The following is a 13,365-nucleotide window of genomic DNA, read 5'->3' on the forward strand; positions in this document are numbered from 1 at the left end:
CATGGTAAAGGGCAGGAGGAGGTGTCTGAGGCTTTGGTGAAAATTTCTAGACAACGTTGAAGGCCCTGCCAGGACAACTTTTGTATTATGTCCTATATCTTCAGAACAAATCCTCCATTTAAGGCTATACTTTTCAGCCTCCACTCTCCCAGAGGCTGTATGGGTTTTCTACGGTTCCTTTGGACCCACTACTCTTTATGGAGCTCTTTTGGAAGACCAATTTGTTTGCCCTAATCTGCCAAACCATGCAATGTAATAGACCCAATGGGCAAGTGAACAAAACCTTAACCCTTCCCCTGTTTTCTTTCTTCTTCAAAATGCTTATTTGCAGGGGCACCTGGGTGGCTCAGTGAGTTCTGCTGCTGCCTTCGGCTCAGGTCATGGTCTCAGGGTTCTGGGATCGAGTCCCGCATCGGGCTCTCTGCTCAGCAGGGCGCCTGCTTCCCTCTCTCTCTCTCTCTGCCTGCCTCTCCGTCTACTTGTGATCTCTCTCTGTCAAATAAATAAATAAAATCTTTAAAAAGATGATTATTTGCAGATAACTTTGACATCCTCACTAAGATGGAGCAAGAAGATTAGGTCTATTACTAAAATACCAAAAGGTAGCTTCTTTAGTACATATGCATTAATAAAGCATTAGTGATCACATTCCTTGTAGCTTCCAGCTTCCACATTCATGACCTCTTTATCTTAAGATCTTGACCTGCTAGCTCATGATTCAAGGAATTGCAAAAACAATGTATCTTATCATCTGAGATGCTGAGATGAGGAAGGAAATTGACATGGGGTGAAACTAGGACTAAGAAGTTTAATTTTAATTCACCCTTAGCTTGGCCCTCACATGTTTACATATTAATGGATCCATAGTTCAGATGACTACCAGTACCAAAGATTCCAAATCAGTTGTCTTAGTCTTCCCACGCTGCCATCATAAAATATCATAGACCGGGTGGCTTCAACAATAGAAACGTGTTTCCTCTTTTTTCTGGGGACTGAAAATCCAAGATCAAGGGGCCAGCAGGGCTGGGATCCAGTAAGGTCCTCAGATGTATATGAAAATGGCCAAGATCTACAAAGAATATTTGACCCAATCCAGGGAGCTGGGACCCTTTCAAGAATAAGAATAAAAATAAGAATAAGAATAAGAATAAGAATAAGAGGGGAAGGAGGGAGAGGAGGAGGAGGAGGAGAAGTCTTCATAGAAGTCATGACCTTCTATGAAGACTTTGCTGAGATGTCTATGAGACTTTGCTGAGATTTAGCTCTTCTCACAGAATTATGGGGATCAGGAGTGACTGTAGAGCTGGGTTGGGTTTGCAGCCATGGGTATATATTATTAGTCATGTCAGCTGGAAGAAGGGGCTGACTCATCCTGTAAAACTATTCACTCCCCATACCACACTGCTCTCTTCATTGTGTGCACCACTTCTGAGAAAGTGTGGGAGAAAAGTGTGGGAAGACTGAAAGTGGAATCAGCATCTCCAGGTCAAGCCAGCTAATGATAGTGGTAGGACTAGAACCCGAGCCCCGAAATGTCCCAATGTTGTCCTTCCTCTGCTAGTATCTGTTACACTTTAACTTTGAAGTCGGATGGACAATCTCTACAGGGAACAGAGACCTCATCTCTGTTTTCTCATTCTAAGTTACTGTTGGAGACTTAGAGGATGAAGCAGCTTCTGGGATGATGAAAATAAAAGTTCACAATCTCCGAGTACTGACATGTCACCCACTTTTGATGTGTGATGTCATTTAATTCCCCCAAACAGCCCTGTGTCATAGGTATTGTTAACATTTTCATTTTATAGACGAAGAAAAAAAAGGTTGAAAGGAGAATGATCCGGCACAGCAAAGAAATAGTGAATTCAAGAGTCAGACCCAGCTTGACTGAGTGTAGAGCCAAAGGTTATAACTAGGAAACTGGACACCACATGTCTGGTAGGATCTGCTCGCTCTCATAGAGCAGAAAAGCGATTTCGTCTAAAATCTTTCTTGTATCAGTATTTTTACAGCATGTATTCTGTATCAATATATCATTTGACCTGAACCATTTAAAGATAATGCACATTTTCCCCTAAATGATCAATCAAACACTAATGATGAGCTTTATTCTTTTTCCTACTCAGACAATTTCAGAAACACCTACTTCACAGAGGTAAAATTAGGAGGCCTTCTCTAAAAGAATGAACAATTCAGAATCCAGTAATTGCCTAAAATAATGTCCTGATTCCAAAAAAAAAAAAAAAAAAAAAAGACAACTGGAGGCTTAAAGAGAAGAGAGGTTGAGATGCTCGTCCTAAAATTACCCATTACCCAAGCTCAGTGAAACATCAAATGTACAGTTGGTCTCCTCCCCACCCCCCATGGCCAGCGTAGAGTTTCAATTATCCCCAGAGGCACACCGGCCCTCTGTGCTAAGTAATAGTCTCAGAATTCTGGGACTCCTGCAGCCCATCTCCACTACTGACTCACTGCATGATTTGCTAAAACTCGGTTTGCTCACTCACTGAGATGAGCTAGGAGAAATAACACTCCTTCTAATGTTTAAGGCTGTGAGCAGACAACCGTGCTCTCTGGACAAGGAGCAGAGGATGCTTAACAGATGTAATCTGGTTAGCGTTGCCATCAGAACCTGTATACAAGAAATTGTCCAACACGTAGTTAATGATATGCTTTATCATTACTTGACGGCATTGTAATTTGACCTAAATGGTAAACGGTTTGTGTAAATTACTGTATTTATTAGCAATGACTATCTCTTAATGTGGGTATGGCACTTTAAAGTTACAATGCACTTTACCATAGATTATCTCATTATCTCACATGAGAAGATCTAACGAGCTCTGTAAATATTAGTTTAATTTAAATCACTCCAAACCATGTTAGAAAAGCTGGCTAGTGATTACTAACACCTTTTATGGGTGAGGAAGCCAGGACTCAGAGACACGCAGCTCCTTCGTGATGGGGCCGAAGCGACAGTTGAATCTGACTTCCAGTGATGGTTTTGGTCTTTGCACAACCAAACGTCAAATGTAGCACTTCTGAAGGTAGTATCCGTCCTGGGTCGAGGTGCAGAATGGGTGGAACTAAAAGAAAAAGTGGCTTATCAGCTGTTCCTCTGCCATTCAGGTCTTTGACTCCTTCAGCAGGCTTATCCTTCAGTCCTTCCTACAATGGTGTCTCGGGCCACCTCCTTTCAGTTCCTGAAGGATAGATTTGTCCTTGTGTTCAGGAAGAGATCCAAAACCTCCCCCTCTCAGAGGACTACTGCTACCTACGAATACTGTTACTATTAATAGTTTTAAAAAAAAATCATATTTGGATTGTGCTTTGTAATTAAGTTTTTTAGAGCAATGAAGTTTTTAGAGCTCTTTCTTTAGGTTAATGACAGACGTCCAAATGGCTTATCACGGGAGGGTTTCCACTATCTTGCTCTTGTCTGCCCCCCCTGAAATTAGCTCCCCTGTTCCTCCAGATGCACTCGGGTCTCCAGTGACACAAAACTTAACAATAAGCTTGAAGGTAGTAAGGTATTTTGTACCCCCCATAACCTGGTACGTGCTGTTTGCATGGATTGCCTGTCCCCTACTTTATCCGAATTATCCGAAGGTTTATTAATTCCTTCTCTTCATGGCTTAGTGATCAGAGTGCCCTGGGGGTGATTTTAAGAAACACCATCCCTAGGCTGGGTCCTCGGCCAGTTGTATCGGATTCTCAAGCAGGGGCAAGCTTGGATGTCTGTAAAAATATCTCTGTTTGATTTTGGTGCATTTGAGGGTTGAGTGTCATTATTCACATTTATGACTATTCCATTAGGCCTTCATCCCTTGGAGGGGATGGAAGATTTTATTCAATTTTGCATCCCCAGAGCCTAGCAGGGACTTAATCCTGATTTCAAGATTGGATCTGTGTTGCTCCCCTAATTTGGGCTTAGAGGAAGTTACTCTGGACATCTGCTTTCTTGAACGGAAACCTGTAGTTACTTCTGAGTAGGGTTCTCCCTTTTCTGGGATACCTTTCTTCCCTCTGTCCATGTAGCTTGGTGACAGTGGCTTTGTGTCTCCACCTTCTGGTGACAGCTGGTGCGCTGGAGGACGGGGAATTGCCTGCTTAACCCAGCCTTGCTCCCAAGATCAGGGAAGTAGATTTGCATTTCAAAGAAGTAAATTTACATCAAGGACTGTTGGGTCTTAAAAGTTTTCCAAAACAGAGAAAGCAGAAAAGGCACCAGTGGGGGAGGGGATACGCAGAAAGAGAACAAATGAGGAGATTTGCAAAGAAATGGAAAAGAGAGAAACAACCATTCACCTTTTATCTCCAGTGGATCTAGAGAGTGGGGTTTAAGATTTTTTTTAAAAAAGATTTATTTATTTATTTATTTGAGAATGAGAATGGGTGAGCAAGCGGGGAGGGGCAGAGGGAGAGAGAAAGAATCCTCGGGAGTCTGAGCAGGGAGCCCAACATGGGGCTTGATCCCCGGACCCTGGGACCCTGGGCTCATGCCCTGAGCTGAAGGCAGATGCTTAACTGACTGAGCTGCCCAGGTGCCCCTTATTTATTTTTATTGGGCTTGATCTCAACCCTGAGATGAAGACTTGTGCTGAAATGAAGAGTTGGACACTCAGCCCGCTGAGCCACCCGGGTATCCTAGGAGTTAAGATTCTTATTTTCTCATGTGGATATCCAACTGGCCCTGCTCCGTACTGAGTGAACTATCATATTGCCACTGCATTGCAATGTCATCTTTGTCATTAACTGATAGTTTTTGTAGGTCCATTTCTAGATTCTTTTTTGGTGTATTTATTTGTTCGTCTTTGCACCATCGGAAAGTATGCATTTTGGAAATCTTAATATCTAGTAGAGTGACTCCTTCTGTTTTGACCCTTTGTATTTTTACATTATTAGAATCTCTTAATTTCTACTGTAAAGACCCTGCTTTGACTGGGATTGCATTGAATAAATCAATCTATGAAGAGAGAATGAAAATTTTTATAGTATTCTGTAATCCAAGAATATAGTACATTCCCATGATTTAGCTCTGCTTTAATTTCTTTTAATCATATTCTGTAATTTTCTACATAAAATTTGCACATTGTTCATAGATTTATTTCTCTTTTGATACTGCTATAAATGTATCTTTTCAAATACTTAGGTTCTACTTATGAATATTTAGAAATACAGGTGGGGGCACGTGGGTTGCAGAGTCACTTAAGCATCCAGCTCTTAGTTTTGGCTCAGGTCATGATCTTAGGGTCATGAGATTGAGTCCTGTGTTGGGCTCTAAGCTCATGGTGGAGTCTACTCAAGACTTTCTCCCTGTACCCTTACCCCACCCTCTAAAACAAATAAATCTGAAAAAAAAAGAAAAAAGAAATGCAGATGATTTAGGGGTGCTTGGGTAACTCAGTCAGGTAAGCTTCCAAGTCTTGATTTCTGCTCAGGTCTTGATCTCAGGAGCCTCAGTTCAGACCCTGCATTGAGCTCTACACTGGGCATGGAGCCTACCTAAGAAAAAATAAAATACAGGTGATTTTAAAATATACTGACTTTGCCTCCAACAACTTCATCATATGTACTTAATAGTTGCAGTAGTTTGGGGCACCTGCAGTAGTTTGGTGGCTCAGTGGGTTAAAGCCTCTGCCTTCAGCTCAGGTCATGGTCCCAGGGTCCTGGGATCGAGCCCCACATCAGGCTCTCTGCTCAGCGGGGAACCTGCTTCCTCCTCTCTCTCTGCCTGCTTCTCTGACTACTTGTGGTTTCTGTCTATCAAAGAAATAAATAAAACCTTAAAAAAATAGTTGCAGTAGTTTTTCTTTATATTATTTTGAAAATTTTTTTATGTAATCCTATCATCTATGAATAAGATAGTTTTAGTTCATCCTACGGAGTTCCTTTAAAAAACGTTTACTATAAATGGTGATAATCAGTATTTTTGTCTCTTCACAATCTTAGGGAGAAAGCGTTCTGTATTTCACCATTCATTCACCATTTCAATCATTCAGATGATTGCTATACATATTTTGGGGGGAGTGGGTTTTGTTAATTATATACATTTATTCTCCGTTTTCCTAAAGGTTGTATCATGAATGAGTGTTGGGGTTTGTTTTTTTTGTTTTGTTTTGTTGTGTTTTAGATTTTATTTATTTATTTGACAGAGAGTGATCACAAGTAGGCAGAGAGGCAGGCAGAGAGAGAGGGAAGCAGGCTCCCTGCTGAGCAGAGAGCCCAATGTGGGGCTCAATCCCAGAACTCGGAGATCATGACCTGAGCTGGAGGCAGAGGCTTAATCCACTGAGTCACCCAGGCGCCCCTGACTGTTGGTTTTTATCAGATGATTTTTCTGTATCTATTGAGATTATTGTATTTTTTCCTCTTTTCTTTTTTTTTTTTTTTAAAGATTTTATTCATTTATTTGACAGAGCAATCCCAAGTAGGCAGCGAGGCAGGCAGGCAGAGTGTGTCTGGGGACAGGGTTTGGGGGTGGGTGGGACCAGGCTTCCCGCTGAGCAGAGAGCCTGATGCGGGGCTCCATCCCAGGACCCTGAGATCATGGCCTGAGCCTAAGATAGAGGCTTTAACCCACTGAGCCACCCAGGCGCCCCCTTTTTTTCCTTTTTTAATCTGTTCATGTGGTAAGTTATACTGACTTTGAATCTTCACCAAGCTTTGTATTTCTGAAAGAAACCGAACTTGAATGAATCATGGTATATTATCTTTTTAAAATTTATTTATTTATTTATTTATTTATTTATTTATTTATTATTACTGTCCTATTGTCACTAGATTTGACCTGCGTTCCTTCCTTCCATTCTTCCTTTTTCCAGAAGATTTTCAGGTAATTTCGTTAGAGAAGAGGCTTGTAATTTTCATGTAATATCCTTGTCATCTTTTTAAATGGAAATCGGCCTGACTTCATCACAAGAGTTGGGGTGTGGAAATCTCAGTGTATTCATTTCTGTTCTAAGGTACGTTGACTCATCGGGCAGATTGGTGGTGGGAAGATAAGACAGCAGAACAGCAGAAGCACTGTGCACAGTGCGGGAGACAGTTTATAAGAGGATAATGGCAGTTGCTTAGGGAGTTGAAAACAGAGTGCATCTAATGTTTGGGGAGACTGGTGTTGGTTTATCCAGCGCGTCATGGGCCAGCCTTTCATGGGGCTCCTCTCCTTTTCATGGTGCTCGGCAATTTGTATAGATTATCTCAATCCAACCTACAACACTAAGTGGTAGATACTTTTTATTTATTTATTTATTTATTTTAAAGATTTTATTTATTCATTTGACAGACAGAGATCACAAGGAGGCAGAGAGGCAGGCAGAGAGAGAGAGGGGGAAAGCAGGCTCCCTGTTGAGCAGAGAGCCCGATGCGGGGCTGGATTCCAGGTCTCTGAGATCATGACCTGAACCGAAGGCAGATGCTTAACCCACTGAGCCACCCAGATGCCCCTATTTATTTATTTTTTAAGATTTATTTATTTGAGAGAGACCATGGGTGTGTGCGTTGGGAGAGGGGGCAGAGGGAGAGGAGGGAGAATCTTGGGCAGACTCCTGGCTGAACGCAGAGGCCTGATGCAGGGCTGGATCTCACGACATTGAGATCATGAACTGAGCTGAAACCAAGAGTTGATGCTCAGCGGACTGAGCCACCCAGGCGCCCCTCAGTGCATACTTTTAAGATCCCCACTTTACAGGTGGGAATGTTGAGAAACACAAACTGTAAATAACTTGTCAAAGATGATTAAGACTTTGTATTGAAGGTGGAATTTGAATAGTGACCATCATCTTATTATATAGGTATTTTCTCCATTTTATTTATTAGATTTTTTCCTCTTCAGAGAAATTGGGAAACTGCCCCCAACAGGGCAAAATTAGGAAGGAACTGAGGTAGGTTTTAAACTCTGATCTGTGGGATTCTTGCATATATGCTTTTCCTTCCGACCACATGGCTTCAGAGGCATCCTTGAACCTACTTTGCGTACCATGCTCTGGAAAGAGCAGACTGCAGCTCTCCTCCTCGCAAAGCTACACATTCTTGGAAATGGATGAGTGAGTACACAGGGCTTCTGCCCAGATTCAGGGTTCTTAGCTCATCTCTGCCACTCAGGAGCTAGATGATGATGGTCAGATCTCTGTCAAGGACCTGGGGTGAAGGAGTGAAGATCATCCCCTCTTCTTTATCACAGTGTGTTCTTTATCAGTGTGTTCACAGTGTGTTCCTTATCACAGAATCACAGTGTGATTCTGTTCTTGAGTCTAGAGAAATTTAGACTGTGTGGCGGTGGGAGCATTGTTGGGAGAGGTAACTATGATCCTCTCGTTTTGAGCACGATGTGTTGGGTCTCACCCAAGTGCGCCCGGGCTTCATTTGTGCATTAGCATGCATGTCTCCCAGTTTTCAAAAAATGTGGAGTGCTGAACACAATCAACGTAAGGTTGGCTCTACTCGCTATTATGGTAGTTTTCTCGAAAATGTTTCCATGGGACTACAACTGTCCTCCTTCCTCTGCTAGAACAGCAGTCAGGGGCAGTGATTTATGAACACAACTCTGTACTCAGGACCAGAGTTCTAATCCTGCCTCTGTCCCTTTGTAGCTGTGCAACCTTATGGACGGTTCCCCAACCTTTCTGGGTGCAGGTCCCTTTTCTACGTATGATGATTGGGGTGGTGTCTCCCTTATGCAACTATTGTTAGAATGACACAAGTTCATTAAGTCAAAGTTCTCCGAGCAGTGCCTGGCACTCACTAGGTGTTCGTTTATTATTGCTGGAGGTGTGTTACTATTGTACTCCCATATGTCTTTGAGCTGTTGCGTGGATAGTGAAGAAACATCAAAGCCAAGCTGTTGGATACCACCCGGGATGTCAAATCCAACAAGATCTGCTTGGGACAATGTCAGCAGAAGTGTTTGAACATGTGGTATGAGCAGTAGAGAGACACCTTTGTCATGTATCATGGGAACAGATCACTTAAATGTACAGATATAGAGTTATATAGAGAGATAGTTTTATAAAAATGGATTCATTCCACTGTTAAACTTCCTGATTACAGCACATACTATGTGTGGGTGTGTGCGTGTATCCATACATGGGTGATTACCTGCTAAGTAGTTTGCATGATGCCTGAGTACAGGAGTATAACATCCTCACCTGTCCTCATCCTCCAACCATCACCGTGCTGCCTCCAGCCATGTAAGATCACCGTACCACTGTTAACAGTTTTGTGTGAATCCTTTCCATTCTGTTGCCATAAATAAATAATGCATTTCTTTGTACAGAAATGGGGTATTTGTTTTTCTGCAGTGTTTCTCATGACTTAATAATATACTGGAGAAATCTTTCCATGTGAGTGTATATATCTCTACCCACCCTTTTTAACCCCTGCATAGTATTTCATGGCATAAATGCACCCTAATTTATTTTACTGTACTTTCCCTATTGTCAGACATTTTAGTGGTTTTCTGGTTTTTACTATGAGATCAGTACTTCAACATTGTCACGCATCTATTTCCATGCACACAGATGCACATTTTTTTAGGATAGGTTTCTAGAGGTTAAGGGTTTGGGGGCACATGGTGTTTTAAGAACTTTTTTTTTTTTTTGTAATAATCACTGTTAAATATCTGTTCAACATGAGACACAGGACTAGGAGTTAAAGTGTGTTGTGTCCTTTATTCTTTATTGTCAACTCCAGCTGTAGGTGACAAAAAAAGGTTCCCGTAGACTAGGCAACTTAGGCCAGTCCGACTGCTGATAAGTGGTATTAAATGTTCATTTTTTTGGTGCCCTTCTGAGTAATTTTTATGTTCAGAAAAGTCCATTCAGAGGTTTAAATTGTGTTTCAAAATTAATGTTTAATTTATTAAAGCAAAAAAAAAGTCCAATACCTTTCTTCCTTATGCTTTTAAGTTCAGCTGACACAGTGTGATTCTGTTCTTGAGTCTAGAGAATTTTAGCAATCACATATGAAGAGATTTTGCATAATGTTTACTTCCATTTACAGCCTTCATAATTAAACATCTTCAAACATTTTTACATGTTTAAAACTTGATAAACGGGATTTTTTATTTAAGCATTCAAATTGCTGACAAGCCTTCGCAACTGCTTGCATAACTCCTAGAAACCTAAAAAATAAAACATAAATATGCTGTATCTAAAGTCACTTTCTAGTGTTGAACATAAATTGAATATGATTTTAACTTAAAATATATATCCAAATCAGTTGCTTACACATATCAAATGAGAGTAAGAAAAGTAGAATCTTATTTTAATTGGCTGAATTACATAAAACATGAATATATAAGATTTTAAAATGTAGCAACTTTTTGTTTCAAATAATAATAATTTTATGGGTTTCGATTCCTTAAATGTGTCTAGAATTCAGTCTAGATCTTCCCAGAATTTAAGATGCTGAACCATTAAAAATGGTGGGTTTTGTCCTACAATTTTAGGATTAAGTTCTAGTAATCATTTTTGGTGATTGAATTCTCAAATTGCTTGAGGTCATATAATAACCAGAAATTGGGTGGGGGAGATACTGTCTAGCCTTTTTGTCAGTCCTCCTGACAAGATACACGGAACTCTGTCTAGTCACTTTGTTAATTACCAAAATGAGCTATATGTTCATCTCCAACATTTTGTAAGAAGAACATTTCAAGAGCAGAAGAAGCTGAAAGTTTGTTACTCAAAATGTAATGTTTAAAAACACATATTGAAATTAACATTAGCTCATTTTCCTTAAGCTTCTGAGACTAATTGAACAGATGCCTTTAAATGAAAAGTTAACCGAAAAATTAACAGATAGTTGTTAGTCTTTTTAAAATATATTTCTCAGAAATGGAAGCAAAGAATTCCTTTAATAATATACACTAAAGTTAATTTTTTTAAAGCCAGTCAGTCTGTTTGTTTTCCTTTGCTCTTTACAAAGCTAGAGTAGGACCCAAGGCCCGGATCATGGTGAAATAAACAAAGCACCCAGGGAGGAAACTTCAAGAAGGCACTCACCATGGGGGTCATACCCGTATCCACTCTATCCTTGCCTGACCCTGATGGTGAGTGGTGCCTCCCTAGTCTCACCCTGGCTTTCATTCTCATCCATAATCCTAGCCCCAGTAAAACTTCCTTGAAATTGATGATATCTCAAATTAAAATTAAAGACGATTCTTACGTTAGAATACAGCACAGTTTCTGTTGCAGAACTCAGAAGAAGCTCAGAATGATAGCCATTGCTATAATGAAACTTCTGTCTTTCAGAATAGACTTCTTCATGCTTACATAAAATGAAAAATAGGTATAAAAATAAATGCTGAATCCTTTCTTATTCCAGTGAGAAGTCATAATCCTCCAAGGATAAACGGACACTTTTTTTTTTTTAAAGATTGTATTTATTTATTTGACAGAGACAGTGAAAGAGGGAACACAAGCAGGGAAAGCAGGAGAGGGAGAAGCAGGCTCCCTGCCCAGCAGAGCTTAATCCCAGGACCCTGAGATCATGACCTGAGTGTAAGGCAGATGCTTAAGGACTGAGCCACCCAGGCGCCCCTAAATGGACACATTTGCAAACAGAAGCTGTGCATTAGTTCCCTAATGAGGTAACAAATTACCTCAAATTTAGTGGTTTAAAACAGCACAGACTCAACATCTTCTAGCGTCAGATGCCCAGAGTCTCACAGGCTAAAATCAAGGGGTCCTCAGGGCCGGGGGCTCTCTTAAGGCTCCAAGAGAACCAACCCTTCTTTTTTTTTTTTTTTTTTTTTTGCCTTTTCCAGCCCCTGATGGCATCTGCATTCCTAGGTGTATCTTCTGCTCAGTCTTCTCTTCATTTCTTACTGACTCTTTTACTTCCCTCCTTCTAAGAACCCTCCAGTGATGACCCTGGGTTCACCCAGGATCAGGATAAGCTCTCGGTGTCAAGATCCTTAATTTAATCACATCGGGAAAATCCTTTTATCCTAGGAAGTAACGTACTTGCAGATTCTCAGGATTAGAATAGGAGCATTTTCTGTCTGGCATGACCCCATTCCACCTTATTAAGAGATGCATTTTAAGTGAAGTTTTAATACTTAATGAAAAACGTTTTAGTAACCCAGTTTTTTCTATCTCTAAACTCAGTTCTGTGTGAATTATAATAGTATGAATATCTCAACTCGAAGACCTGAATTTTAAAAATTAGACGCTTATGGTTACCGAAAAATGCAATAAGCAAATTGTACAACATCTAATTTTTCATTATACAACAGTGTGCAAGAATGACAGTGTGGCAGTCCTTCAAATGTAAAAATATGCTACACAAGGATACAGTTCTATTAGGATGTGAAACAGATCCGTGAATTCAAAAGCAAAGTGAAATGATACGAAATTTTTAAATGTTAAAGACCTATTTCATGTCCTCTATAAATGGATAAAGGCATGTGTCAGATCGTGAGTGGTATTTAGAGTCCTTTGAATATATTGAAAATACAAAAAACTCTTATTTTCAAATATTAATATTTATAACATGTTAGAAATTATGTACTTTACAGTTGTTTGATCATATGATAGAAACTTTGAGGTGAAAATATAAAATTGTATAATAGGCTACCTAGTTCCAAAATATTTTATAAGATAAATGAGCAAAAAGTTTGTAGCCTGAAGGTGTAGGGTCTTAATGTCATACTGAAATATTGTTCTAGGTCAAGAGCTGCCCACCAGTGTCAGAGACTGCTACAAACAGAGTTTGATGCATGATTAGCATGTAAACTTTTCAATCTCCATCTCTCTTGAGTCCTTATCTGTGGATGGTGGTAATAGCACTAGCTTTGTTAATACCTAATGGAGAAAATTGTCTAATTTTTTTTCATAAATGAAAAAGTACAATACAGATTATAGTTATTAATGTTGTTTACTCTTATGTAAGTACTAACCAGTAACAGGGCTTTTCCTGAACCCTTTGTTTTGGAGATAATTTTGCCATGAACCTGCTTTTGAGAAGATCAAAAGATCAAGTAGGAAATCCTGACAAATGCTCCTCTTCTCGCTCATTAAATCTCCCTAAGGGATGACTTTAATGGGAACAACTGGTGACTGTTTACTGAGTTGTAAAAGTTCAGGTCTTTGGAGATTTTCATTTTACACAGTCTTTCAAAGAGGGATTTTAAAGGTTACATTGAAATATGTCATCCTTACTCCTCGGTCTTCATGCCTCTGACCTCAGAAGGACACCGATAATAGCTTCGTGAGAGGGGGGATTTGCTACTCTCTAGAGGCATTGGCCATAATTACTTGGTGGGAAAAGCTAATGATTTTCTCACTTGTGAGAAGACTGGAGCTTCCATTGGTTGTCATCCCTTTGGTAAATTGAATGGCTTTTCTTATGGTAATGTAGAGAATG

This window comes from Mustela putorius, unplaced genomic scaffold, assembly GCF_011764305.1.
Source record: "Mustela putorius furo isolate JIRA1106 unplaced genomic scaffold, ASM1176430v1.1 tig00003962_pilon_pilon_pilon, whole genome shotgun sequence".
Lineage (NCBI taxonomy): Eukaryota > Metazoa > Chordata > Mammalia > Carnivora > Mustelidae > Mustela > Mustela putorius.